Raw genomic sequence first — 26,011 nt, forward strand, 5'->3', positions numbered from 1 at the left:
TGGGCTTCATGGGTCATATTTCAGACACTTGTGTGCAATTTGTCAAGAGGACGTTTGGTGGTAATGAGAAACTGCTGCATGGGAGCATCTCAACTGTCCTTTTGTCCATTGCCAGCATCAGACAGCGGCGTATTTTTTTGTCATTGTCACTGTGTCAGATTGGCAGTGACATCATGCCATAACATCTTGTTGTTTCTTGTCTTAGAGCTGGGTGAGCCAATGAAATTGGATACATTGTCAGAAAACTGAGGCCTGGACATCACCCGTCTCCCTTCTCCCCTTCATAAACAGTGAGACATTTGAGATTCAGCATTCACAGCCCCACAAATTTGCAGATTTTTCTCCATTCACTCTAAGTTGATCATAATGTCTAAAATCAGTGATATTAAAGCATAGAATGTACATATATAGACTACATAGCATACATATACACAGGTGTACCTAACACATATGCTGACGTGATGTCGGTGCAAGAGGGTGGCGCCCTGCGTGTGTGGAATTACACCAGGCAAGCCGTGTAGATTATGTAGATGGAACTTGTGAAGTGCCTTCTCCGAAAGCTAGCCGGGACGATTCAGTGGCCTGCAGAACAGGCGGGCCTCGTTCTACACCTAATCGCTTCAGAGTGAGATAGCGGCAGCCCCACAACAGACGTAAACGTGGCCAGTCTGACGACCAGGCTAAAGGCTAGACCGTGAGCCCAATTCTATCTATACATTTTACAATTAAGATTTTTTTTTTTTTTACTATGTGTGTGAGGCATATTTAGGGCTTGTTAGGTTCCAGATGACTAATGGCAGAGGTTTCTGGAGCTGAATCCAGTCACTTTTCTGGCAAATGTTCCAAAATCTGAGGATAATGTCAAATGTAAGCTAATAGGAGGATTTGGAGGGAGAGGAGCGAGGCGTCTGTCAAAAATGATAGAAATGAAACATTTTTATGGATATCAGTTACTCAATGCAAGACTTCCAGACCTACACCATTGTATAATAGAGACTGTATATCGCTAAAGTTATAAAGTAAAACACAAGGAATATGTTTATGCTAGTCAAAGGTCCTCAATATGACAGGAATGTTCTGCTGTTTTTAAGGGCCTACATGGTATATGGTAGTCAAAGTTCCTTTATTACACAGTCCTACAAAAGCACTTTTCGAAGATCCTTGAAATTACATGACTAATCTGCTGATTTTAACGATGTGCTGCAAAAATAAATAAGCAAGTAAAAGCCGGATTGTTATGCTATTTGTTTGCAGAAACTCCAGCAATTAAAACCAAAAAAAAAAAAGCTATTGATTCTCTATATTGGAGGTCCCCAACCACAAGTTTAGAAAATAATTTTGTAAATAACTACATTGGATTTTATGTAAAATGTGTATCAGTTTGGGAAATAAGAGCTATTATTTTATTGGAAAAAATATATACTGTTAGAAAGCCCATAGGTTTTGCATGTTTATGTCGCTTTCTTTCATTATGTTCAGGGAGTCTTTATTTCCACTTTTGGGGGTTCTTGAAAGCACCATCGTTGTGTGCTCCGAGACAAATTGAAAGTATTTGCAGTGCCGCTACGAATGCTATTTTTCCCCATTCTTATTTCACCTCATTGTTGTTCCCAAATGCTGATGTGTGTGCATAAAGGTGAGCTTTGATGACATTATTATGATTGCGTTGTCGCGTTTATTCAGTGTCAAGCACACTGCCTGTCACTCACGTGTCAAAAAACGATGTGATCATCTTCTCTCTGGAAAATGAACTCCTGCTTCTTTTCCAGGACATTTGTTCAGTGCAGTCAGACAATGACGCACAGCGCTTTTAATGTGAAGGCCGGAAGTGTGTTGTTGGTTGGTCAGTGGTCATCTTAATAAGATCTTCAGGTATATATTGCACTTGTCTTTGTTTTATTCACAATGCATACATAAATAAACATCCCCCAACTCCCAGTGTGCCAGAGGTTTTTTGTGGTTTGTGCTCTACTGTTTTTAAGGACCTCCTGCAGAAACAGTAGTCATAGATCCTATATATCAGTGGTCCCCAACCTTTTTGTACCCACTGACCAGCTCGTGTTTCCACAAATCTCTGGCGGACTTGGGGCGGGCAGGGGTCGGTTGTTTTTCACAGAAATGGTTATAATGTCGCTGTTTGATGTGTGTGGTAACAGGGAGTTTGCTAACATGAATTAACTTGAGGTTGTGCACTGAACAAATATGCACATTAGCACTCAATAACGTCATCAATCCTTACCTTTATGCATTCCACCATAGCATCAGCATGTGGGACCGAATATGAGGTGAAAGAAAAACTGGAAAAATACAGTATAGTAGTCTATCTGCGCAGCATGGGAGAAAGTTAAATGGTGTGTTCAATGACCATTGAACAAAGTGGGACGGGTCGCAGCCTGCAACAGACAACAAGAACTGAGGGATTTCTAACTGTATATTATTTTTTCAATAAAACAATGGCCCATATTTTCAAAATGTATATCCATTTACATACAATTTGATGGTTATTTACAAAAGTACATGTATTTAAAAAAAAAACAAACAAAAAAAAAATCAGTGTATTTTTTTTTATCATTGCGCCTGAAAGTTCCCCCTTGTTACCGGGCCACAGCTCGGTGGTTGGGGACCCCTGCTCTGTATGACAATCTGGTGTTATTTATGCTAATTTTGTTCACAATAGTCAATATATGAAATGTTGAAACTGTAATCTATAGGTACTTTTGTGGTCTATACATTGTGTAGACACAAGCGTGGTGTGAGAAAGCAAGTAAATCCATTTCAGCGTCTTAATCTGTGAAAGCTGAAGCAAACCGCAGCTTCTTAGTCATCCTCTGTGAGCTTGTCCCAGTAGAAGTCCGCCAGGCGGATCGATGCGAAGATTAATTATTGTGTCCAACTTGAGGCCTGCGCCGACCACCTACATTTTTCAGGCCTCCTGTGTGAGTACCCGAATGCTTCCCTTTTCCTGATGAGCTCCGGCTTGTTAGGGCAGTCCTTGGACCGAAGCTGTTGCTGAGAGAGAAAATTGGTCGGGTCTCCAGGGGGAGGCTCAGCTCAGCTCAGCATGAGGAGAACCGGCATGAGCGGAGGGGTCCCTCAACACTTCCTGAACTTAATGCTCTCGAATTGAAGGTATTTAAGGTTAAGTGTTCTTAAAGGCAGCATAAACTGAACACAATGATTGCCGCTATTGGTTTTTATTATATTGGTCTTTGACATCCTTTCTCGTAATTACTCCAGGGGCGGATGATTTATTCACGGAAGCTTTTCTCTGAATGATTTTGGCATTATTGTCTTGTTGTCACACCAAGTCCTGTTCTCGCTCCTCCTCTCAGTCTGCACATTTCTCGGTAATGATAATAATAATAAACCCCGTTGTGGCAGATTGCAACACCAACCGCATGTCTGGATCTGTTCATGGATGTCTTCTTATTCAAAGGCAGTTTGTCCCAGTCTGTTTAGACTGGATATGTCCATATGGACATTCTCTTGAGACAACTGTGGAAAGTAAAAAATGAAACCGTGTAGGAGATAGGTAGTACGACGATAGACGGTAGATATTAAATGTATGCTGAATATTGTCTTAAAGCAAATGGAGCGCACAACTTGGCTACAGCTAGCAGAGGCGGTCGTGGTTCAACTAGTTTGCCGTCGAAAGAACAACAAGATGTCAGCTACGGGAAATGTAGTCATCCCTGTGTAGACTAGGTTTGTTTGCGCGCCGTTGATAATTAAACAAGGGACCCCCTCCCATCTGATCCTGGTCTTGGCATGATTTCACAGTCCCTTAATCCCCCCCCAACAGTAAAACCACCTAATTAATGGTGAAATGACAGGCTAGTCCACAGTCCCGCTGTTAATGGAAAGGATTCGTCTTGTTGACTCAACTTAGCCCTTGTTTCCCTATGCATGGGCCGCTCGGTCATTACTGTGACTGTGTCAGTTGTCGGGGTTCGTCTCATGCATAATGGCACGACATGAGCATTCCCCCCGTGTGATTAATTCCTCATCCCTGCTCGCCTCGCTTAATCGTCATCTACAGATTGGATGGATTATTAGCACTAGCATTCATAAACAACATTATGACATACAGCGTGTTATTAGTTGCAGAAAGCTAACATACTACTAACTAAATATACTGTAAGACTGCATATAATGAGTTTTGTTTATGGTAATTGAGTCGCTCGCAGGAAATGTAGATACTGTAAATGCCGGCGCTGGTTAGAGAGAAATTCATTATTTATAACCACTCAAATATTTGTAGCTTTAATGTTGTGGAGTGCATGAGAAAGTGTCAAGGTAAACCAAGGTTTGTTTAACCACATGATAACAAGTAGCATGCACGGCACAGCAGCAACAGAACTGATGTGGTAGTAGTGGTAACGAAGAAACTGCTCACCGCGGACAAGTTCATTGTAAACAGCAGTACAGCAACCGTAAAGCACATGGGCTTCACACCTGCAGCTGAGTAGCAACTTCAAATGCAGCTGCTCCCATCTTGTGGCGCTAAAAAAAAAAAAAAAAAATCACCTTGTGTCCAGTGAAAAATGAAAAATGAGTCGTATTTTCAAAGTGGAACCAAGGAAGGAGAGGAAATTGGTGAGAGAAATCTGGGACAACTGACGGTGCCGAGCCAGGGGAGATCAACAGCTACCGACAGTGCTAGCAAAGTTTACAAGTTGAAATCAGATTGGACCAAACTCTTCTCTTGGCTGGAGTTTGAGAACAAACTCATGTTCTGTACATATCGCAAAGGGCTGAAGCAGGCAGGTTAAAAAAAAAAAAAAAAAAGCCTAACAAAACACAACCACATCACCTGCAGAGACAGCTGTCTGTCGTGTAACTACGATGTGACAAAACAAACCAGCCTCCACGGTGACCGTTAGCCTGGCTAGGCAGGTGAATCCTTTTTTTTTTTGTTTTTGTTTTTGGTTTTTTTTTACTGTCTTTTGTTACAAATGCAGATAATGTCCTGGTTTATTAATCACACACCCACTTACTGGAGTTGCATTGTCGCTCCTAAATTTTTACCATTTCGGAGCACCTGTTCTCCTCGTGAAAAAGCACCCCGCAGGTTATTTGCTTTAGTAGACCACGCCCCCGGTGACTAAAGGAGACCGTGGTTAATTGAATAAAGACATTAATTGGAGCGTTTACAGTATTAATGATGCCTTTTTGTGCCCTTGACTGTTTACGTTTACAACTGGCAACATGCTTAAGGCTCTTGAGAAAAAAACAACAACAAATAATTAGCCTTATGCGTTGTAGCTTGAGTGATACAAATGGACTCCTTTATGACCGTGCATCTGTGCATTATTGTATTAAGCAAGCATTTGTTTGGCCTTATTGCCATCAAGGGAGGAATACACATTTGCCTACTCAGCAAGTATTTATGTCAGCAGCACATTTTAATCATGACTTGGCAATCTTGGATGCCTTTGACCGTACAAAACAATGAAACACAGTCTTTGTAGTGTGTATTGTACAGTCCATCTTGTTGACCGACCGACTGTCACATTTGGACGTGCAGCGGCACCGGCAGGTTAACAAACAGGGAAATAACAACCTAGCTCGTTGATGGCAGAAGCATTACTGTGTGATGCCAGCTGCACAAATGTGCCCTTGAGCAATATTTGGACAAAGGCTTTCTGAAGAGCTGCGGCGTCAGGCCCATGACCAGATACTGATTGGCCCACACCGCCACCAGGAGAGACAGGCTGGATGGAGATACCTCTTTTGGAACGTCTTCCAGCTTGCCATTCATCCTGTTGCTTGGTGAGACCTCTTTAGATAGGTTAGCTTTAAATTTCGACGAAACGCTAACGAGTGTAGTGCCCACACTGTACGTAAGTTGTCGTTCTGCTTGAGTCCTACAGGTCTCGACGAATGTGTGTGCGACTGTCAAAGCAAATCAAGAAGACGACGTGTCAAAGAACACTAATGCTAAATACAAGCATTAGACACTTTGTGCAGGTGTAGTGATGAAAAGAGGCTTGGAGATTGGGATCACACAAATTTCTGATGTAACATAAATGTATCCAATGGTCAGACGACAAGTCGGTCACTGCCTCACTTCCCGTATAAAACTAATCCAGACGCTTGGCTGTCCTTTGGACATGAAAGTCCATTGTGACTTCTAACGTTAATGACTTTTGACAAACAGTCAGACTTGAAATCAGCTCTGATTGAAAAGTAAGACCGGCGTGTTATTTGCACTGTGCATGCCCAATTTTAGGTCGGTTGCAGTCCGTTCCTTAGTGCTGATCAACCACCAAATTTTCCCAAGGAAAACGATGTGAACAGTTAATCCTTTGATGCCGACATAACTGAGGCCTCGTGAGATTTTGTGCGACATGCCGATGACAAATTGAGGTGAATAGGCATCAAAGGCATCAATTGCAAGTTAATCCCATGATGCTCTAAAAACTGAGATTTTGCAAGATGCAAAGAGGCAGGTCGAACATTTATAAAGTCAAAAGATTAGGACACCCATGTCCTGAATCGCGACACACGGAAGAGTTACAATTAGTCAAAACCATGTAAAACTTTAAAATAAAATTTAAAAAAAAGGTTTTAGTTGACAAAAACTAAAAATGTTTTAGTCGAGTTTTAGTAAAAACAAAAATAAAAACAAATTTTCCAAAGTCTTGGAAATTGGATGAGAAAAAACAAAGAGGGGATACAATTATCTCACTGTATACAAAGTACATCTGTAAAAGTCTACAGGTGACTACTGAATCAAATGTAGGTATATCATATCTTTAAAAACATAATACCTGCACAATAGGCAGTAATGTCATGTATTTTAAACATCTGACAGACCAGGTGTCCCCAACCACCGGGCCACACGGTACCGGTCCGTGGGTGGGGCCGAACCAGGCTATTATTTTATTTAAAAAATAATATATAATTACAAATCCCATCGTTTTTGCATGTTTGTGTTGTTTGTTTTGCGAGCGCCGACCCGTCCCACTTTGTTCGACGCTCCTTGAACGCACCGTTGTGTGTCTTGTGTGTCTTTCTCCCACGCTGCACAGTTACTACCACACTACTATACTGTATTTTTCCTGTTTTTCTTTCCCCTCATATTTGGTCCAAAATGCTGACACTATGTCGAAATGCATGAAGGAAATGTTTGATGACGTTATTGAGTGCTAATGTGAATATTAACAACCTCAAGTTTATTCATGCTAGCACACTGCCTTTTACCACATTCATCAAACAGCGACGTAATCATTTTCTCTCTGAAAAACGAACTCCACGCTCGTACTGGCGGATGGGGGGGGGGGGTCTGTATTCAGGTTGTGCTTTTATTTTGATGTTGTTACTTAGTTTTACACAATACATAATAAATTCTATTATGTGGGACCCCCCCTCAGGTCCACCCCCCACCAAAGGTTCGTCAAGAAAATACTTTGGTCATCGTCATTGACAAAAACAACACTGCCATCAAGCATAACGTCTTAGCAAGGGCACAGGGTTGCCTTAGCAAGTAATTGTCCATAAGTCATTGACCATTTGATTATTATAACATGATTGTTTAAAAATAAGGATATCTATTTCATGTATGGCGTATCTCATTGTATATGGTATATTTCATGTATAATATGTCTTCTGAACCATTTTGATCACAACCTCTAAGCCACATGTGTCAAACTCGTGCCTTGGGGGGCCGAGACGCTGCAGGTTTTCTCTCCAACCAGTTTCTTCAGCAGGTGATTTAATTGATGAGCTCCTTCCCTCAAACTGAAGGTGTTGATCATTAAAATCACCTGCTTTAGTGACTGGCTGGAAAGAAAACCTGCAGTATCTCGGCCCTCCATGGCACGAGTTTGACACCCCTGCTCTAGGGGGTGCAGTGCCACAAATTAGAACGCCATTGGGTGTCCTAACTATTCACACGAAAGTTTCGAATTGTACGACTTCAGTGGACTTCAGTAAATCAATCCTAGCGGGGTTAAGGTCTTGCTTAAAGGGTCAGCTTTTGGTTCAGACATGTAGGACAGAAACGTAAATCAATGTAACGTCCTCTGAAGTGAAAGGAACATGTGTCCATCGGTTTAGGGTGTCGTGGAGCAGCGGGGCAGGGTGGCAGTGTAGCATGTGGAAGATTGCTGGTTTGATTCTCGGCTGTAGCTAAGAATCAAACCGCTTGAGAAAGAGGTAATCAAACCCTAGTTGATCGCATTTGCCCACTGTGGGACTACGATCGGCGACTTGTAAGCAGCCAGGGGTACTTGTAGGCACTAGGACAGTCAGCGAAAAAAAATATGGAGTTGGCTCGTGAAGTACTTTATAAATAGAGACTCTTTTATGAGTTATACTTCTTGTCTTGTGTTACGGCACTGCTGGGAATTCGCTGTATGTGACCCCATCACGGCGCATCTGAGACAAAGTTGCCTCAGTGTGACTTCTTCTAATTTTAGATGCTCTTTCTGTATTTTTTTGCTGTTGCTGACGCATCCTAGCTAATAAACAGAAAGGAGCTCTTAAGGATCGTTTCTCACACTTTACTCTTCTGTTATATTTTGTTCAGAGGGTCGTGTTTGTTGGTTTCATACCTTCCAGTGCAAAATGGACGATTTGGATCACCAGGTCAAATTACATACTTTGTATCCCTTTTAGAATATATATTTTTATACATTAGAGCATTGAATGTGCCCTCCCCCAATACACATTGTGCATTAGTGAAGAGAGAGTATTGTTTATAACGGTCATAAAATGCTGTCGGATGTGCTGGTGCAGTAAAATCTCACAGTTAGACTTCCATTATGCATGAATGATCATAAACCCCTTTGGAATCTGCACAGAATACTCCAAAAATAAATTTGAAACCCTGATAGACATCCGAGCAATAAATAAACATTTTGTTTTTTTAAAACCATATTATATTTTGGTTTTATCATTATGCTAATATAAAATCCCAGAAGCCACACTGAATGTGTTTTTCCTTTGTACAGTACAACTCATATCAGATTTTTCTTAAAGCATACATTCCCCGTTTGTTGGCCGCTTCGTTACACAAGTGCTGCATCGATTGGTGGATAGAGATTGAAATTGATCGAGATGCAGAGTGAAATCAGTGAATACTGTATGTGCTCGTTCAAATGGTGTTCCTGCTCTCAGTGGATTGACTAAATGGATGAGTGAATCTCTCTGAATGTTCTGAACTCCTGTTTCCCTGTCAGTGTCGTTCCCTGGTAGTCGTGCACTCTGTTTTTACTTGAATTGCGTCAAGACACAATTTGTCTGCAGTCAGTTCCACTAAGTCAACTAAAATTCTTAATGATCTCTTGACTCGTATTAACGCAACGCGCTATTAGCCAATATATCCATTTATTTGCACCCTTAATTCAGCATAACCATAAATGCTCTAATTCTGAATTGCTTCTAGTTGGAAGCAGGCAATGATTGGAGAGAGGCTCATGATAAGTGATATACTGTATAACAACTTAACTTTTTTTTTTGTCTTTTTTATTTATTTATTTTACATTGGGATGTCTCACTAATGACTTGGAGTGCATGAGAAAGTGAAAAGCGAGACGTAGCTCTTATTGACCACATCTTTTGGACAAATATATAACATGAATCTTACATGATACAGCAGCAACTAAAACAACGTTGCAGGACTGTCTGCAAGTAGTGGTGTGACGAAATATTGATATATGGAACCATTGCGATAGTTAACCCTACGATGGATTATCGACACGCTATTGCCGTGTGTCGCGGGAGAAGATGTGAGCGTCATCACATATGACAAATCCGACCAGAACCGGACTCGCGGGACCAAGTGGGGGGTAAGTCACTGTTGATGTACTACACTGATAATGGGATGTCATACAACTTCATGTCAAAAAATCCAAACTATCCCTTGAGGGACATGAGATGCTGTGTTTTCTGAATGAGCTTAAAACGGTGTCACTGTTTGTCAGACACCTAAAATAAAATCCTGCTTTACAGTTATGTTGCACTAAAACAGTCTCATTGTTTTTACACCATCGCCATATATGGCGCACCGCATCGCGAGGCACCCTGAGATTCCCAGTCGGTACACATGAGTTTCACGCCAACAGATGAGCAGCAACATTTTAGTGCATGCAGAGGTAGATAAAGCTGCTGGATGCTAACCACTCATGATACTTGATTTCATCTTGTGGAGTGGATTAAAAAAAAACATCAGGAGGTTGCCTCCAGCCACAGATGATAATTAGGGCCCTATGAAATCTGTTTCATTTTTTTACTTTACTTAGAAGACAACTCCCAAAACTTACAGAGGATGAGACTGGCAAAATTCCACCGCTGAGAGAGGCTGATCTCGTCCGATGAATTCAATTATTTTTTGGGGTTATTAGCTTAGCCGTCTGACTGTCACACACATACGAGTGAGTGGCTGCGTTAGCTGTCGTTTGACGTGAGCTGCCGTGAACCTCCAAAACTCACCATGCTCCAAATGTTGTTCTTTAAATGCCGTATACCCCCAAAAAAGAGTGTTTGTGTCATTTGGTAGTAGCTAGGGTCCACACGACAGACGTGATTGCTGTTGTTTTGAGGGAAAGCGGAAGGACGACATTGCCCAAGATGTTAGTTAGGGCAAGACGCTACACAACATACAAGGATCACTGTGGGCTGCAAAGTGCTAGCCACAGGTGATCGGATTTTGTGATGGGCGTTGAAAGGCATTTATCGGTAGTGGCGGAGCTACAGGGTAGCCTTGGCCAACCTTTGTCACTCTCCGGCCACCCCAGTAGCCACCTCCACGGCTGGGGGGCAATTTCGACAAAAACAGCTCTGTGGTGCAGAACATTAGCTCAGCCTAACTGCCGTTTCCGCTTGGACGCATTTCACTGCGGCACACAACAGAAGACAGCTGCCTGTTTTGTGGAGGAGCTGTCAATAAAAGCACGTCTTGAATGAACTGTCAAGTTTTCCCACAATGTTGACTATGACTTAAATTCTGAAGCGTTATTCGGCACGTAAATCTGTTAATATTGGAAGCTGTTTGTAGCAGCATGAGTGGGCATGTTAACCAAGGAGTCTAGTGTTAAAACCGGAGTGCCAATCGGCATCCACTTCCATATTATGTCCCGTGCGGGTTTGGCCGCAATGATGGTGAGAAGAATCCGGAAACTAGGCATTGAAAGCATGTCTTCAGCACACTGCTCAGCTATTAATTGCTCTAATAGATGGTCCAAAAGCAGTGGCGGAGCTACAGGGCGGCCACCCTTGGTCACTCTCCGTCCGTGAGAGATTCTGGCTTTTGGAGTGCTTACTCTCTGTTTATGTATGTATGACACGAATGTTAAAGGTTTACTTAAAAACATTTTCTGAATGGTTATAATAAAGGGTTTATAATTATGTTGGCTATTTGATTTTGTCGACCTTGCAACCAGGGACTATAGGAGGATTGGTTGCGGTTGTATTTGTTGAGTGCTTCAATGTCAAACAATGTCAATGTCATTTTTGCCCTAAAAAAATAGATGTTAGATTTTTTTTTTTAATTCATTCATAGTGTCAGATGAATGACCTCTTCTGGGGCATGATTGTCTTCTCTATTGCCGTATAAGTGTGATCTACGAATGGGCTAATTGCCCTCATCCTGATGGCTTCCATGGCCGGGCCATTTACTGTGTAAAGGTCGTTTCCTCGTAAGTCCCCGAGTGCCCATCAGCGTGACTCACAGCCACAGCTGAGAGAGTACTCCACATGATGATGATGATGATCTCCCCCCCCAATATTAGTGTTGAGTTGACTGTATTTGGTAAATCGCGCTCTCATCCCTCAGGAGGCTTGTCTGGAATGTGCAAAGCAGCTGGGAATGTGTAACGGCTTTTAGGAATAGGCGAGGTCACAGCGAGGAAGACTTGGAGAAGTCGGTGTCTAGAGAAGCTGTCGACTTTGTTTTGTGTGTTTGATTTATGAAGTTTTTTTTGGTCAGTTTTTCAAATGGAAGAGCACTGTGGGGCTGCTAGGAACTCATCAGAATCGATAAGTATTATATTTAATAGCACACGCTTAATAGCTCAATAGATGTTTCAACGTCTGCACAACATAGTGTTTTTGTGTTGCTACAATCCAGAGTGTTGATGATTAAAGTTGTCATTTGCAGACCTGCCAACCTCTGCATGTAAAATAGCATAGCTGTTATGCATTTTATAACTGATTTTATATCGAAAAATTACATAAACAAGCCCGTAATTTCAATTTTTGACTCCAGCACAGTCAAACTGCAAGGGGCAGCAGGGTTGTGTAGAATGGGAATATATTAAACATAGCTTTAAGAGCATTGGTAGCAGAAGAAAAGGTATTTGTTTTTTTGTTTTTTCGGGTTTGGTCGGGAAAAAAGCACGTAAAAAAAGTAAACAATAAAAATAAGCATAGCCAAGCTATTCAGGTGGGAATATATTAAACATAGCTTTAAGAGCATTGGTAGCAGAAGAAAAGGCATTTGTTTTTTTGTGTTTTCGGGTTTGGTCGGAAAAAAGCTTGTACAAAAAAAACAATGAAAATAAGCGTAGCCGAGATATTCAGGTTTGATGGCGGATCTTATGTGTGGGTCTGGTGGAGGTGCGAATGGGTCCGATTTTTGGGTTGAATGGCAAACATGTTGTGGAACATGTCAGACTCTGGTTGGTCTCTAGTTACAGTACATAAAGTTACGCAATAAGCAAGCTAACGCGTAAACAACGGCACAGTTGAGTCGAATAATTCATTGACTTAGAGATAAACTGTCGTAGAATTTGTATTCAAGAATATCACCGTAGTCGTACTATAATACAGTTTTTTTTGCTGTAGTTTTTGTCAATATGTTTAATTTTCCGTCTAACCTTTTGGCACAAATTAATGACGGAAACTGTGGTACCACTGTAGTACGAAGGAAGGGAAAGTAAATGCTGACTATTTGAGTCATTCCGAACTTGCAGCATTTTAAGTCTGTGATTTTTATACTCTGCGTATCCCCCCCCCCAAAAAAAAAGCCCTGTTTTTTTTTTTCTATTTTGTTTACATAAAGTTAGGCTATTACTGAGCCAATGTGTAAATTAGCGGCACAGTTGAGTTGAATAATTCGTCGACTTAACGATAAACTGTTGCATGATTTGTAGTCCTGAATATAATTGTAGTCATACCTAGTACAGTCAAACGTTGGTTTTTGAATGTCCCAGTTAGACGGAAATTTTCACCAACATTTTGTCTCGGTTATCATAAAATATGGCACGCACCAAATCGTTGTATTTTACTCTTTTCTACGTTGAATCTTGTAATAGTAATAAAGATGTGGGCGGACAATACAGCATTGCTTGTTTATTCAGCCATCTTGACTCACACACCCACCACCCAATGTCGCTTAGTTTACACAATACGAGGGTATCCTGTAAGGCACATTCAATTTCATTTGTCATTGATAATTATTTTGCATGTAAAAGTATAGTTTTTCTCTATGAAATGTATTTTTAATTGATATTTTTGGGTACTGGAACTGATTAATTGGATTTACATTATTTCCCATGAGGAAAATTGAATTTATTTTTGTACATTTCATTTTCCATCTAACTTTTTGGAAAAAAATAACAAAAACGGAGGTATCACTGTAGTACGATGGAAAGGAAAATAAATGCTGACTATTTCAGTCATTCTGAACCAGCAGTTTAAAGCCAGTGATGTTTAGAATTGCATATTTTTGTCCCCAAAAAGGCCTGTTTTTATCCATTTATTTTGTGTGTGATTGCCATCTTGAATAAAAATGGAAAATTTTACCACACTATTATTAATCAGCAAATGTCTAAGACGTTTGCTTGCAGCAAAGGTCACATTGATTGACTTTACCCTTTCCTGCCCTCTTTTTGCTTGACGGGCCGGAGCTGCGCTTTTGCATGCAACAGTGAGGACAAACACACACAAGGCTTGTTCCTGAATAAATCACAGAAATAATTTTGTCCCTAAGTGGGTATTTACTTGACTGAGCATAACCTATTGTGACCCCAAGCGGCCCCGGCCTCCAATTCCTCCATCCTCCCCGAAGTCAGACAGATATGTTGTTTTGCACTGTGATGCCCCAGTAGAGATGTGGCTTTATTTATGCTTTACATTTCATTGTGGCAGCTCAAGGAATAGATTCCCAACTCAACCCCCACCCCACAACCCCACACCCCACCCTCCTTGTCGTGCCGTCTTTTGCTTCACTGAATAAGGCCTTCTGGCACACCAAAAAAAGCCTCTTTACCACAAACACCTTCGCTTCATTTTGCTGCGACAAAACAACAAGCGGCATCAAACAATGAGAGCTGACATTTTGCGCCTTAGGGTTCATTAGCTCAGTCATGGATGACTAAATATTGTCTTTTGCAGCCACAGCTCCAAATGTTAGCAAGTGGAAATGGGACACGGAATGCTTAAGTTTTTATGGAGAGTGGGCATCTTTCTTATTCTCTTGAGACGTAAATCCTTATTTGGTGCTGTTTTACATTTATCATCAGGAGGAGTTCTTTCAAAACCTTGTCCAAAGTTAACGGAATGCATGGTCACAAATTACGAGTTGGTTTTAATTCATTTGCCAAACTTGGGAACATATTAAATGTTAGAGTTGCATAATTACGTTATCCATCCATCCATCCATTTTCTATGCCGCTTCTCCTCATTAGGGTCACGGGGGCATGCTGGAGCCTATCCCAGCTGACTTCGGGCGAGAAGCGGGGTACCCTCTGGACTGGTTATGTTGGGTGAAAAACACCTCTGTTTAGCCAACTACGGGAATTAACTATATTTCTTTGACACTTACAGTATACAAGAATATGTTGCTTTTAAGTAAGGTACGTTTTTTTTAAGCAGGTAAATGTTCTTAGTTTTGAATCTCTTCTGTATGGAAAAAAAAAAAAAACAATATGTAATTAAAAAGCTAACACATCTATTTAGTCCTTAGAAGTCATTATTTGTGAATACACTGAAATACCGATACAAAATAATCAGATTCTCATTTTTATTCAGACATCGGTTGATAAGACAGTAATCCCTTGTTTATCGCAGTTAATTGGTTCCAGACCCGGCCGTGATAAGTGAATTTCCGAAAAGTATTTTTAAAATTTTTTTTTTACTTGTAATAGGCCACAGTCAACCACGAAACAGCGATCATTTATTAATTACTTTTTGAAAAAACGCGATGTAGTCAGGGAGCGATATCCGAACCGCGACGTAACGAGGGACGACTCAATGTTGCTGTTTTAGTTTCGTTTGTTTCATTCTGATGATACTGCAAAGTTCATTTGAGCATATTGCACTAAATTAAGTGACCCACCTGTCAACCCCAGGGAAATACTTCAGGTTAGAACAGCATTAAGAAGTAGCAAGATAATGCATCTGTTTAGCCTAGATGTTGCATGGACTGCATTACTCATTAACACGAATCGATTTGGGAGTATGCTGCTTTTCGAAGGTTTTGTTTCATTCAGATGATTTTTCTGAAATTCGCAAATGCTAACCGTGGAAAAACATGTAACGTTACCACAACGTTATATACTTAGCAAGCTGCCATATCTGTCAAGTTCTTCTCAACTTCATGCATCCCTCGAACTTGAAAAAGGGTCTGAGCTGCTACACTGAAGAAACTGGATCCACTCGATGCTTTGCTTTCCTTCACTTTATTTAACGTGGTTCAAGTCAGGAGTTGTTTTTGCATAGCACATCGAAGTTTTTTCACTTTTAAACTTGTATTATTTTTAGTAACAATTTAAATCTAAATTAAATTATACTTCTATTTATTCACCTACTTTTGAATTTTTTAACACTTGTAATGTAACTTAGTGTGTTCAGCTTTACATCATGCTTGTTTTATCGAATTGTGTCCATTCTATCAAATAAATACCATGATTTTAACAAACATTTTGAATTTAAACAAGCACATTAAATGTGCAAAAGAAATCCACATAATTCATTTGTATTTGTTTTAATGCCATAAACACGCTGCTCGTGCCCAGGAAGAACTCCAATCAGAACCAATGAATCAATAAACCAAACAAACAAGGACCCCAATGTGTGTGCGTGCTGCGTGCCTATATATGCCATAAACGATCGGCGGCATTCTTAATTTCACAATCTAAGCAAACAATTAGAGCGAGCTCACTCTTTCAATTAATTCACATTCCAAAACACAAATAATGAGGCACATGTTATCGGCGGCCGTCTAATCAAAGAAAAGTCAAGCCGTGCTCAGCACAGGCGCATCAAACCACAGCAGTAATAAAGAGTATTTTTTAAAGAGGATTTCAGTTCCTTACTGGCTGCTTCGTCATAGTTGTAGCTCCAGATTGCACAAAGTTTAGGGATAAAGCACAAAGTTCATAGTACAAGTTCAGTTTAATTGCACACCTGCCCACCTTGAGAAAATATTCAATCTAGCATGTCAGTTTAGCCAACAAGAAGAATAGGCAGAATTATTATTTTGTGACACTTAAAAATAAGCTATGCATAACAAAGATTTTTGTTTCATTTCGTTGGAGGAGTCTTTCAAAATTTAAACTGGATGGACATAAAAAGTTGAAATTACAAGTTGAAAATATTTATATGTAATTAGCAAGCATGTATTACGTCAGAGAAGTAGCTTGAGTATATTTCAAAGTTTTTTATTTTATTTTCAAAGATTTACGAACTGGATGAATGTTGAAAGTTCATATTTGCTTCTATTCATTTTTTGTCCACAGCCGTTGATAACATGGGAAATTACTAAACACCTTTTTAAGGTTAAATGCATTTCGTGCTGCAAATTTGTTTGAGGCCTAAACTGTTGCATAAACCCTTGGCTAGCTGAACAGGCAATGTTTTAAGAAACATGTCAACATTATGAATAGACTTACAAGTGCAAAGAGAAGTCTTTAACGTGGATCTTTATGCTTCTCATTCATGCATGCAGTGGCTTCATTTTGATTGACCGACCCTCAGAAAACGATTGACTAATTCCTTAGCAGTGTGTAGCATTTTCTCTCATTGTCTGGTGTTTACAGACTGCTGGCAGCTCACAGCTGATGGCTTTCACTCCTCTCTGCCTGGCGTTTCCAAGAAAATCTCACTTTTCACTTAATGTTACCTGGTCAGCAAACAGCTGAGTGACACATTTTCATGCTAACTGGCAGCTATAACAGAGTATTAAACTGCCGACGAGCCAGGGACTTAGTGGAAAGGAAAACAAAGCTTAGCGTGAATGCCGAGCAGGTGTTTTTACTTGAATCTTGAAATTAAACTGTAATGTAATGCTTGGGAGGTGATGATAGTGTGTCAAAAACCACACAAATATCAGCCAGGAAGACTTGTCGTTGATCCATTTTACTTGTGTCCGTTTTTAAATAATGACCGATAAAACACAGTAGCTTGTGCGCTCATCCTGAGATATATCAAGACGGCGTGCGTCGATCGTGACCGTCATCACACTTCAAAGTGTGGGCTTCAGACCTCGGCGTGGTACTGAATGACAAATAGCCATCTGTTAATTATTTTCCCTATACGGCAAACCCATTCCCACAAATAGCATCAAATGGGGGAAGAGCTGGCGTTTGAAAGTGGGCCGTTTTCGTCGGAAGCGCTGGGATCTCGCGTGTAGTGTCACTCGGGGAAGGGGAGGTCTGGTACATTTGGAAAAAGATTCAGTCTGTCTTAATTCCCATTTCAAGGTGGGGAACAGAGCGAGGAGGCCTGCGAGCGTGCAGCAAACAATCCAGACAGCTAAGGAGCATTAATTGACACACAAGGGAATAAGGCCTCTTATCTACTCTCGTTGAAACTTTGCCGTGGTAAAGGTGTGGGCTCGCTTTTCAAACGCTGACTAAAGCTTTATAATCATTGCTCACGGAAAAAGACAAATTCAGTTCAATTTATAGCTAAAACCTTCCACCTTCCTATAATATTCTATTTATGGATCATTGAATAGATTTGGATTGTTTCTGTTGAGAAGATGGTTATGGAGAAGGATCATGCAACTAGCCTTTAAACAGGTCAGTAAAAAGGACAAGATCAATCAAATAAAGGTAGCTTAACTTTTAGGCAGCTTTTTTTCACTTTAAAGGCCAAATATGGCAAGAATATTTATTGTTTTAGTAATTCTCAGTGGAGGGAAATCCCTCAACAAGGCCAAACATACACGGGGATACAACAGTCCGTTTCACTGATACCATAAATATAAACCAAGACAATGATTGCCTTGTGAAGGCAAAGGGGTTCAAAGTTAAGCGCATTCATGTCTGTTGTCACGTTATCTTCTGGGCAACATTAAGGCACAGCGTTTCTCTCCTTCTAGCTGGCACAGCGCCCCACGTGATGCTACCAGCCAACCAAATTTGCATTTCCGCTTAGAGCAGTTGTGCAACCCAGTGCTTCCAATTGATTTTGTTGCTAACTTTTTGCAACTTTTCAGACCCTGTTTGCCTAGAGACAAAACTAAAAAAGTGCTTGTATCCGTATGACATTATATATATTTCTCTTGTGGCTGAAAATGTCCTGGAAAATAATTTCAGGGAAAGAGTAGGAATCGCGATAAAAAGTAAACTTATCAGCCAGGTTTAATACCACTGATGTTAATTGTAAACAACATGGCAAGTGTAACACACGAGTCACACCATAGCAACAGCATTTTAAAGCGATCTAGCTATGACTCCTGCAGCCAAAAGATGAGCAGCGACTATGGCCCTGTACCCACACGGATACGTTCCTGGGATTTTCACATCCACACTGTGTCGGATTTGTAAATTGTTGCATCCAGATGGGAATGGATCACTGGGTGATAACCATGTAATACACAAGGTACACCTACGTGTGGCGCTATATACAGACACACAGACAGAACCACGTGAGACGCCAAACTATAGAAGAAGAAAACACATGCGCACGAGTCCGTCGCCTTCCGCTTTCCGAGGCTTGTCTAGACTTACAAAGAAGTGGAATTACTTTTGTGAGTCATTCTGGATTCATAATACAACAGTATATCAGAGGAATGGGGTGAGGCATGCCAGTCAAAATATTCAGATATAAATCTCACTTCTGGTCACGTGACGGCAACAGGTTGGTGACGTCATCGTTTTCATAACGCAGCGCTTGTCTACACGGAAACAAAAGGCCGGCGTTTTCAGATTTTCCCACTCTGGAAGTCCTTTTCAAAAAATACAGTTTCAAGGCACCCAGAACGTCGTTTGCATGTGGATGAAAGGCTGAAACGATCAAATGCTTTTGGCGTTTTGAACTGACAACGCCCCGAAATGGCGATTCAGGACCGCGTGGGAACTCTGTACACCTCTGTATTGTATTGAAGATTCAAATTAGGAATACATGTACTGTTACACCGCTAATTAACAGGCTGTATAGTTTTTCTAATCGACAGAAAGCTCTGACAACTATGTGAAGGCACATCCAAGGTAATCCTTTTACTCCATCCCAATTGTTTTTTGGACTATATATAATACACCTTTGAAAGTATCTTTCAAAGACATCTTTAGAAGAAGAGGACAGATGGTGAGGGCCTAGACAAGCTTTGCCTTAAAGACGTTGGAAAGAAACAGCCTACTTTTTTTTTATTTCACAGAGAAGAAGTTATACACTGCACTATGACAAACACTGAACTAAACGATGTAAGATGACATGACCTTATCAACCATCTCATTAACACTTACATTCACTGGGCACATTGCAGAAAGGGCATAGCATAGGCCTGTGGCATGTGAAAGCGGATTAGAGTGCAGACCATGAGATTTTCAGTGAGTTTGTAGAAATAAAGATCATTGGAGATGAGATTTAAATGAATTAACCTTCAGTGCATTCCCCGAGGTAATGACGAGAAACCCCTTTAGAAGTCATGACTACTACTGTTACAAACAAGTAAACAAGTGGTAATATGCAAATTAAAGGCAAGTTTTTTGTTTTCTTAAGTGTTTTGACCTTTGTCTCAGGGTTTTGTGGCTGCTTATACCGACATATAGGGTATGGTTGGTGTGCAGAGCAGGGGAGACATTTGTAAATACAAAATTCTAATGGGGATAATCATTTTCCCAAATGTCATCACAATAGGGAATAAGATTAACCTTTGCCAAATGGTAAGAGTGAAAATTATTTTGACATACTTAGCCTGCAATTAAAATTGTCAGCCATTGCAGACATTTGCTTTTAAAATGCTGCAGATTGCCAGATCGTAAGGCAGGCTACTTTGCTTAAAATCTAATCCAATCATAATAATATTCCTCATTAAAGGGGCCCCTCACTACGTTCCCAACTTTTCACACTCACGTGAATTTATTTTGGAGATTAATAAAGTATCTATCTAGCTATCACTTATGTATTGTTACTTATATACTCTTGTTCTACATAATGTGGACGTGCCATAGCACGAGGTTAGGTTATTTGTATGCCACTCCGAAGTTATGTGAACGACAAGGTAACGAGAACTTAACACACACACACACACACACACACACAAAGTATTTGTGAAGCACTGCCCTAAAATCAGAGTGTTTTGTAGAGCTGTGTGAGAAATTGTACATTGTTGTGTATTACTTCACGACTATAAAGTTCATCCTGTAACTTACTTAAGAACCACCTGCGGTCTCTTGGGAACCAACATTAGTCTGCAGACAACACTTTGAAAAACACTAGTCTGTCTTGGGGTAAGCTATTAGGAAGTGTGCAATGCTGGAAAACTATAAACTCTTTCAACAATGATGTATGAGTAAAACAGTCTTAGGTGCCTAAGGACACTGAGTGTTTTTTCCAGTTGTTTCTGGCAGTGGTTAAGGACCACCACTCTTACCAGTCCATGCATCCTCCCTTCCTCCTTGGCAGCCTTTTTGCAAAGTGGTGCAGTGCTCCAACCTGCGGGTGAACTTCTACTTTATTAGTAATGACTTCACGCTACACTGGCCGTGGTGTAGATGAAACTTGGAGCTTGAGCTTTACTTAGTGCTCTGCGTTCTGCTACGATGATTCTTTAGCAACACGTTCACTTGCAGGCTTTAATCTTGAGTCTTAAGTGCCTATAAAGTCAGTTGTACAGTATGAATAATGCAGCGCGTAAGGAGGATGGTAAGTGCTTCAGCGGGAGAGATGGTCTTAAGTGAGAAGCCATCACTAACAATGCAAGGTCATTTGTTTGAACGAGGTCCAAACGAAGGCAGAGATCATTAAAATATCGGAAGTGCATTTGCTCCTCTAGCTAGTTATCTGATTGCGATATGTCAACACACTGAGCCATAACCTACCACAGTGGATACTGGGATTCACTGTCAATCCAGGTAGTCGCCAGGAATCTATTACATGAGGGCATTGGAGTCCTGTGATAGCATATTTAAAGCCAAAGCATTTGGAATACATTAGTAATGCCGGTCACAAGCCTTCCGCTGATAACAAGGCAGGCTGCCATGGATCACAGTACAGTGACAGGCTATGCTGGATGGCAGCTGCCACATCTAAAATTAGCTCAGTCACATGAAAGATTACTGATCGAATAGAGATATATGAATCATTACAATGTGAGATAATACTATAGCCCAGAGTGTCTCAACAAAAATAAATGGCAGGTATCAGTAAAAGCCAACTACTGACGCATACACCACAATGTATTGTAGAAAAGCTCTACAAACCACCCACTGTAACTTTAGATTGTTTTGCTGAATTACCATGAAATCTGGTACACAACTTCATGGGACTGACAAGCACATGTGTGTAAAATTTCAGCAAGATTGTTTGAAAAACATGGCCACCGAGTAAACATCTTTGCAGGGGCACAGGTGGGACTTCTCTAATCATCCATAAGTCATTGAGCATTTGTCGAATGATTATAAAACTTGGAGTATATCTGTATTACATGTATGCTAACATGTCCTCCAAAGCATTATGAATACAACCCATAGGGTGTGCCGCATGTGTTAATACACAAGTAATGTTTCAGCAAACATTGAAGATGTCAGCTATCTTATCCAATCATGACTTCAGGAATTTTGTTTTACTTTCTGACCGTATTTTTCATTCATATTCCGACAGTCCAATTAATACCTTTAGAGTAGTGGGAGGGCTGTTGTTTTTGGTCATTTTGAATGGTCCTTTTTTTTTTTTTTTTTTTTTTTACAAACAACTGTTTGTTAAAAACTGTTTTGCTAAAATCCCTGAACAATAAAGCCTCTTAGATGATAAACAAGCTTTTATTGGCACTAGCTGCAAACATAGTTTTTTCAAGGGTATATTGTTTGGTTTATTAAAACAAAGTCAGTTGTAAACATTTTGTTTTCCAGACCAGTGTTAGCTAGTTTTTCATACCTGTTTCCACTGCTCACTTGCAGTCTTCTTCAGAGTGGTCACGTAACACACAAGGATGATGGCAGCCTTAAAATAAAAATACATAGGACACCAACACACACTGACCACTATCTCCTATGGACATCAGAACATTCCATAGCCCACAAACTTTTCGTAGTAAGAACTCTTTTTGACAGAACCAACACATTTACCAAACACTAAAACGGTGTCGAATACCCAAAATGGGCAATACAAAAAGGAAAAAACAAGTCACAGAGAAAGAAAAACAAAACAAGCCAAACAAAACGGATAAAAAGAAAACAGTCATGCCCCTAATGCATTGCCATATATTAGGGGCATCACTGTAAAAGTGCAGGCAGCAGTGAGAAAACACAGTATAAACACACCAATAAAACCATATCACAAATTCATACAATCAAAAAATAAAATGGAGCCGGAACAAAAATGCAACGTCATATACAAAGTACCCTTCATGTCTTGCAGTAAAACATATACTGTATTGAGGAAACAGGGAGGGAATTCAATATGAGGAAAAAAGTACATCGGAAAGAATGTGAGAAGGAAACAGCGAGGGCATGCACATGAGCAACCAAACACAAAGCAGAGGAGGAACAGCTCAAATCCTCCATTTCTGACCGTTGCAAAAGAGAATCACATTATGGATTGGAATAGAGCAAACATCATTGGGACAGAGGACGACAAACACCACCGGATCAACGAGGCAATTGAAATACGGAAACGTACCCACAGGACCATAAACCGGGACGAGGGCCCCTTTTTACTCTCACACACCTGGGATGTGGTCCTAAAGAAGACGTCAGACAGCAGATGGCGCTGGTGTCATGCCTTCACTGGCAGAAAGACAGCGCCATTCATCTAATCACGTAAATCAGCGACACATCACAGAAACATCACATGACCACACTGAAGAAGACTGCAAGTGATCAGTCGAAACTTGTCAGGTATGAAAAACTAGCTAACACTGGTCTGAGAAGAAACAACTCTTTAGCATGGAATTATGATAGACCAAATGACCCTCACTGGATTAAAACTGTCTGTTTTTATTGGACAGTCACACTTGATGGAGTGTCAGATTATGCTGATGACAGAGAATCCCAATATTGATCATTTGTCCTTAGCTTCAACCTCTATTGACATACAGACTGAAATTGAAACCATCGCTTGGTTAATCAGTGGTGGTTAATATTGAACTATTTACCCACTATAGTGCATCAGGTTGACCAACTTGTAGTGGACCTTGTTTTTGGAGACAGATGGCGTCTTCCCTCCCTGTTCTTGATGAGAACCAGGCGGACTTGACACAAAACAAACTTGACTTTCTTAACCTAACAAACCCCCTACACCCTTGTTGAATGTGTTTATAGGCCCTATTTGTCACAGTGTGCCGTCTGGATCGGAACATGACCCTTTGCCTCTGCAACATTTTCTCTAGTGGGAAAACCCTCCAAAGGCTGCACATTAAAGAACATCTGCAAAAACCAAGGACTTGATTGGGCAGCTTTCATGACCTATTACGTGATCTAGCGAGTTCTCGCATTAGATATAAGGAAAGCTTTGGATCGTGTGTGACACCGTGGCCTTCTGTCAAAACTGATGTCATTTGGCATTCAGGGAGACCTACATGGCTGGATTTCATCTTTCTTAGCTGATAGACAACAGCGTGTTGTTTGAGATGGTTTTACTTCTTCAGCATCACCTCTATCTGCTGGCGTGTCCCAAGGGAGTGTACTTGGTCTGTTACTCTTCCTGATGTATATTGATGACCAAGCTTCACACTTAGAGAACGACCTCCACCTGTTTGCGGGCGATTCAACTCTTCCTGCTACCATTAAAATCCCAGAGTTCAGAGACATACTGTATCTGCAGAAAGCCTGCAGAGAGACTTGGATGCCAGTGGAAAAATGGGCTTCTGACTGGTGCATCACGTTCAATGCCAGCAAAACTGAGGAGATGATCATCAGCAGGAAATGAGAGCGGAATCACCCTCCTCTCCACTTCATGAAAATGAAGCTGATACCAACAAAAAGCATTACTCTCCTTGGGTCATCATTACCAACACCTTAACATGGACTCCTTGTATCAAAGGACTTGTTATGAAAACTGCTAGGAGATTATACATACGAACAACCTCCTCCCTCTCCGAGCACGAACCATCTGTTAGGCATACATACGACTACTTATGGAGTATGCTTCTCCTATTTGGAGTGGAGCAGGAACCACAGCACTTAAACTATTAGGCTGCGGAGGAAAGCCCTCCGACTACTAAAAATCGAGGAACTACTCACAGCAGGAATTCTTACACTTGAACATAGGAGGAAAGTGGCACTTTTACAGACATCCATTGAAATAGCTTGAATCCTGCTTGATAAAACAACAAATGCACGCATAACTCAGTAGAGTAGTCACCCCTACGTAGTCAATATTCCCAAGTCCAACACCCAGTGTCATCTTTCTTCCTACATCCCTGGTGATGGCACCACCAGGTCTTGAACCTGTTAATTAAAAAAAATATATATTTCAAACCAAATGTGTCTGTTGCAGTGAATATGTAAGGTTTTTTTTAATATTCTGCTATTTTTACCAGCTTAAAATTCACAAAATGCTTATAAAATATAATTTTAAAGAGCATTGTTGTCACACAGAGCGAGTGAGCAGAGCAGAGAGACAACACTTCCAACACATTTTCTTTTTGCTGTGATTTTAACACAGAGGAACCAATCTGCACCAGAGTTCACTTGCAAGTGTATTGGGGCCGCTTGTTTGGTGCACACCAGGGTTCAGAGGATCGCATTCATACTTGAAGCATCAGTCTATTTTTCATGCTGTTGATTTGTGCTGTTTAATTCTGTGTTGACTTAAACAGGATCACAGTTTGGACCCCAAACTCACAAAAAGCAGAAAGCCATTTTTGCTGCTGTCTGTTGAGCTAGTAACTGATAGTGGCTCTGTGGACCTTCTTGTATATGTGAGGCCACAGAAGAACAAATGGTGAATTTTTTTATGGCCTTGCAAGCCAAAAAAAAAAAGTCTCTGGACTTTGCTGTGAATTATGAATGCCTACAACATAGCACACTGATAGATTACGCCTCCCCAAAAAAACAAGTCAAATAGGATTGCATGTGAATTCTATTACTTTTGCAGTTTTTTTTTTCATTTATTATGGGTTTTTGTTAGTGAACGAAAGATTTTGTGTGAAAAATGTAACGCCTAAGGACAATCTCTCCTGATAAATTAAATGCATTATATAATGTCTGAGGTAGAGTTCCCAGTTTTTTTTTTAACTTTTTTGTCTCAACACATTCATAATAATGCAATGTATTATATTGTAAGTGAGAATTAATTGCAGAATACACTTACACACAGGCAATGTCTCCGTTTATAATACAGTACCCCTTAAAGGAAAATTGTATTTTTTGTATTTTTTCTTTTGCCCATCAGCCACAATCCTTATGTGAGACATGAAGACATATGTCTTCCACTTTTCTGTGCGTTCTAAAGATATAAAAACATGCACACAAAGGGAAACACTTACTCTGCCTATAAAGCCTTCGGAAAAAACTCCAAAAAGCACCAACAACGCTCCATTTTACATATAATGTGGATGCATATTAACCAAGCTACAGTCACATTGTTGTTATTATTATTAACATTGTTACATCAATCGAACTACATCACTGGCGTATTGACACCTTGCCACCCCACACCGGCTAGCTACTAGCCA

General features: G+C 40.5%; 1 protein-coding gene across 5 annotated transcripts in view; it reads left to right on the forward strand.

Moving 5' to 3' along the window:
• enox2 (ecto-NOX disulfide-thiol exchanger 2) overlaps window positions 1–26,011 on the forward strand; it is a 246,205-nt gene that overhangs the window by 91,703 nt on the left and 128,491 nt on the right. For 2 of the 5 annotated variants that reach the window (XM_054792442.1, XM_054792443.1), the window contains one exon: window positions 206–290. The exons of the other annotated variants lie outside the window; for them this stretch is intronic. The gene's annotated coding sequence lies outside the window, so the exon portion shown is untranslated. The remainder of the gene's footprint in view (window positions 1–205; window positions 291–26,011) is intronic. 5 annotated transcript variants of the gene reach the window in all.

The sequence above is a fragment of the Dunckerocampus dactyliophorus genome, chromosome 11 (assembly GCF_027744805.1).
Source record: "Dunckerocampus dactyliophorus isolate RoL2022-P2 chromosome 11, RoL_Ddac_1.1, whole genome shotgun sequence".
In the NCBI taxonomy this organism is placed as follows: Eukaryota; Metazoa; Chordata; class Actinopteri; order Syngnathiformes; family Syngnathidae; genus Dunckerocampus; species Dunckerocampus dactyliophorus.